The sequence below is a fragment of the Rhagoletis zephyria genome, unplaced genomic scaffold (assembly GCF_001687245.7).
Source record: "Rhagoletis zephyria isolate East Lansing unplaced genomic scaffold, Rhagoletis_zephyria_1.1 Rzeph_scaffold_00825, whole genome shotgun sequence".
Lineage (NCBI taxonomy): Eukaryota > Metazoa > Arthropoda > Insecta > Diptera > Tephritidae > Rhagoletis > Rhagoletis zephyria.
The window spans coordinates 65,274-70,055 of record NW_016157909.1 but is presented as its reverse complement, the minus strand read 5'-3'; the positions used below and the strand labels follow the sequence as shown (position 1 = coordinate 70,055).

At 32.6% G+C, this 4,782-nt stretch overlaps 1 protein-coding gene and 1 long non-coding RNA gene across 2 annotated transcripts in view; one reads left to right on the top strand and one right to left on the bottom strand.

Annotated features, from left to right (window-relative positions):
• Positions 1-4,782, top strand: part of Lap1 (leucine rich repeat containing protein 7 lap1) — a 50,536-nt gene that overhangs the window by 11,764 nt on the left and 33,990 nt on the right. The gene's annotated exons all lie outside the window — the stretch shown is intronic.
• Positions 30-663, bottom strand: LOC108361716 (uncharacterized). The gene is made up of 2 exons (XR_001847348.1): positions 509-663; positions 30-450 (listed from the first exon to the last, which is right to left on the bottom strand). It is a non-coding gene; the product is annotated as an uncharacterized LOC108361716 (long non-coding RNA).

The window sequence follows — 4,782 nt, the reverse complement described above, 5'->3', positions numbered from 1 at the left end:
TATTAATGGTTGCCTTGCTCAATTTGATGAACACACCGTTTTAATGTGGCGAAGACAGAACTGTAAAACTACGCACTTTTTGTGCAACTTTGTTGATACCGCGGATGCGGATCACAAAAGCCAATTTGGATTTTTCAGGCCCGTCGAATTGGCCGCATTTCTTTGCCACACATCGTTACACCATCTCACGGCGGAGTGCAATCATAGCAGAGCGCTTTAGTTTACGTTTGATCAGGGTAGCAATTTGCTGACCTGCTCTTGCTGAACTGCAGCTTCGGCTCGGGGACAGGAGGCAGCTTCCTGGAAGGTTGTCTGCCCTTTGCTTGCGGTTTCTTACCGGCCCATGATGGCAGTCATCTTAACTTGTTACTTAGCACGTTGAAAAGGCGAAAAAAAGTTCGCCAAATGTTTGGAGCACATCGTAAATGAGCCACTCGATTTATAACATTTCTATAAACAATTTAATTAAAAACTTTTTATACATGATATGCTGCAACCATACACTTACTTTCCCAAATTCCATCCTGTTTATCGGCATAATTTTCCAAATATGCCTGCTACTTCATTACTAATTACTAAATTTTCCAACTGCGCCTTCTTTGTTGGCTCGACATATCCTAAAAAGACAAATTTACATTAAACAATAGAAATCGCAAAAATTAGCAAATAAAATACTCGCTTTGTTTTGTTTTGTTGTCAAATTTCTGAGAAATGTGAATTCACCACGATGCGATACAGAAAGAACAAGGACCAGGGATGTAATTTTAAGTAAATCTATTATTCAGTGGCAAGGCGCAGAGCGTTCGGGGCAGCAATATTAATTTGTATCAAATATAACATTAAATGGTGGTTCTAATACATTTTTTGATATTATTAACCAGAGTTCATACATTATATGGTATTTATTTCAAAAATTTATGTACTATATGAACTTTTTTTTCAAACATTTCTTAAGTTTCTTTCATGAGTGCTGAAAAGCAACCATGCAAGTAAGAAATTGTTTACTACCTAAAATTTCACCTCTGGAAACTTTATCCCCATAAAGGACTTCACCACAGTTTTTTTACTGGATATACTGAGGTTTACATTATAACACCGAATTTTGTAATTCAGTATTTTGAATTGGTTTGACGAGAATTATATTACTAGAAATAATTATAACCCGAAATATTCTTCTTAGTTTCGGTCAGTACACGAAAGCAATGCATCGGCAACAGGTACATTTTCCAAAACGCAAAACAGTGGCGAAGGGTGGCATCGCCGGCTAAAACTAGTTGTTGGAGAAAGCTATCCCCAGTTTTATAATCTTGTATTGAATTTAGAAGAAGAAAGAAAGTGAGAAAAAAACAAGTAATTAAAAAGATAATCAGCTTAGAACTATTAAAAAAGAAATGGCTTAAGTAAAGTTTTTTTAAGGGAGAATTGCATAAAAAATTTTAACTTACTAAAATAAAATATTGTTTTATATATTGATAATAAAAGTTTATTTTTTTAATTGTAAAAACACGCTCTAAGAATTTTTATACATTCCGCTAAGTATAACGGATTTTTAAGCCGTTTAGAACGTTTTTCCTAAATGTAGATTAAGCCAAAGATGCGAATATGGTGGGGGCAAAGTTTTGAAAGGCGAAAGTTTGAATAGTAGAATTTTGTGATACAGAATTTCAGAATGCGGAACTTTCAAAAGCAGAATTTCGAAAGGCGAAAGTGCAAAAAGTAAAATTTTGTGAGACAGAATTTCGAAATTCGGAACTTTCAAAACCAGAATTTGAAATAGAAGAATTAAAGAAAATCAGAATTTTGTTCCAGCAGAACTTTCTTGCTTTTTTGTGTAAAGTACAATACTTATGCCGAGTTTGGTACAAACTGAAGAACGGTTACCGAGATACACACATATATATATGGTCGTAAGTGGGCGGTTCCGGTTTGAAACCGGTAAATAAAGTTCCTGTCATTTTTTAAACCATTGGGACATTAACATAAATATTGTTACCATCTCATAAGCTGGTAACAAGTATTGCTGAATTGCTGAATATTTTAACTGCATTACCAACGTACCTAGAATCGCGGTGACAAGAACCGGTAAAATTTTTTGGTGATAAAATTTTCCAGTTACAAAATTTTCGGTAACGTGCAGAATAGACCTGTTTGAGTAAATTAGCTTCAGTAGATACTGATTTATCGCAGTTATTGATTTATCGATTGCCTATATCTTTAAATTGCCGTTATATGGGATGTTTTCGTAGTTATTTGTTTTCCAAATTTTTTAAGAATTTGCTGTACCAAGTTGTTTTCTTGAAGCTGGATTGCAACGTTCGCTGTCGCTAATTTTGATCGCCAAAAAAAATAGCCTGGCACCTAACAACATGCAACAAGTAGTTACATGCCGCTCTATCTGTCAGATTTGGCGACGGAAATTTAGCATCGCGATTGTCAGAACTCCACTGGTGGCGCCGAAACGACTTTTTTTTTTAATATGCGACTAGTGGCGCTGTGGAACAAATTTATTTTTTTTTACCCGTCTGTCAAGCAGAAAAATAATCGTTTCATTAGTTTTAGGAAATTTAGCAGCAAGTAATTTCCAACTGGCAGGTGTATTGTACATGTTACCGAACATTTTGTAGCCGGAAAAATTTATTACCGCAAATATTACCACTGGCAAACACAGTTCTAGGTACATAAGTAACACTGTTTATTCTTTCAGCTTGTGAAAGGAAATCCCAATACTCTGTTGGCATTATCTCTGAGAACAAAATCATAGATCTGTTGATAGTTTTAACATATCGCACTTGTTACGTTAAAGCGTAACAACTCAAAATCTGAACATTTTCAGTAGAGACGAAAAACTGTTTCCGTAAATATTAATAATATATTACAAGGAAAAAAATATGTAATTGCACGAAAATATCATTAAAAACAATATAACGGTTGTTTCATTCTTATTTGTTTAGTAGTTGCGCTAAAATAACAAATTTTTGAGTTGTTACTCTTTTCCTGAAATTTTTTTATACACCTAGTGGTGTTATTTTGAGTTGTCTCTGTTTAACTGAAAATTCTCACTAGAATTGATAAATATTATTTATAAAATACAGGAATGCCAATTTATTGATGTTTAATAAAAATTATTAACATTTATTCATTTCCAGTAATTCGAAACAAAAGTTATTGCTTATTAAAAAAAAATTATCAATGAATTAAACTTAAATTAAGTGTCTATTAAGTTTTTATAGTATGTCTCATAAAAACTCTTTGGAATAATGTTCTTTTTGACCAGGTCTCCTATATCTCGTTTTTTAACTTCTGATAAAGGCAAATTTTCCAAATAAAGAGGGCGTAGGCTGAAATAATTAAAAATTTACAAAAAATCAGTTATGTTTTCAGAACGAAAAAGGGTTAATCATCAATAGTATAAATATGCACATACAAAATTTGATTCTGAAAAATTATAACAATTACCAGGGTATAAAAGAAAAGACATTCATAAAGCTAAACAATAATATTTTTCTATTATTTGTAATATAAAAACAACTTACTTGTAGCTATTCCAATATTCAGTAGACTTTAAGTTGTTTTTTTGTACATTGACTTTTATAAACTCTGTGTCCTTATACGGCGTTTTATAAAAAAAAGAGTCAATGTTGTCCTTATCCACGCGTAGAACTTTAATGTTACGCCAATTAACTTTGTGGTTGGCCTCATTTAGAAAAAATTTTTGACCCCATTCTTCTTGTAGTAACTTCAGGTCGTAAAATTCATTATGCGATAATTCGTGAACTGTGTATGGTGGACCAGTCTTTTTGGCGGTTGCTATTAACGTGATATATTGATCTGGTATATATATCGGTTTGCTACCTAAATGTCTTTTTATTTGTCTTTCTATTACACTATGTACGTTATCTCCTTCATTTTGAGAGTGGCCTTGAATTAAATATTTATGTGTAATGCTTCGTAAATTGTATTTCTGAACCGCATAATAATACATTGATAGTATATATTTATTTTTTTGCTGTCCACAGCAGTTGTCGGAATAGAATGTTAAGTCAAAATCTTGAACATTGACTGACTTTTGTACAAGATTTTCAATATATAAAAGTACGCATGTTCCTATTTCATTTGAACCACGCTTTCCTTCGGTTTCGGTCCAAAAAAGCAATCTACCACTTTCGCTTTAAGGTCACTGATTGTAAAATTATAACAATTTATTTTACTTTTATAATAGAAGCTTGAGGAAAATCCTTTTGGCAATGAAAGAACTGCCTGTAGATCGTATACAGCTACATTGCATTTTTGTTTGTCCAGATCTTTTTCTTTTCTGCATAATTCCTTTTCTTCTTGATGTAAAGTGTAAATTTCGTTCAGATCATTTCTTTCATTTTCATCTGAATTTAAAAACGATTGGCAGAGATCACATTGATCTTTTTTTGGCCTAAAAAATTAAATATTAAAATCTTCTTTGAATATCCTGTAGAACATAGTTCTACTTCCAGGAGTTAAATTATCAGATTCTCGCAATTTTTTATAGTCCATGTATAGATCTCCAATACTTTTGCCGCTTTCTATGAACTGGCGTGTTGTTTGAGCGCGTAAGTAATGGGATTCGACTTTTGGTATATTTTTTATAAATTCCCTTATACTGTTCTTAATTTCAGTGCCTACAGTCGGATGGTTCTTATGCTTCCCACGAAGGTCAATCTCTACAAATCCTTGTTCGCCTTTTTTGTATGACTGTATCTATAACTCTGTTATTAATATCAAGAGTTGCTTTGAAAAAGGTCTTGCGTA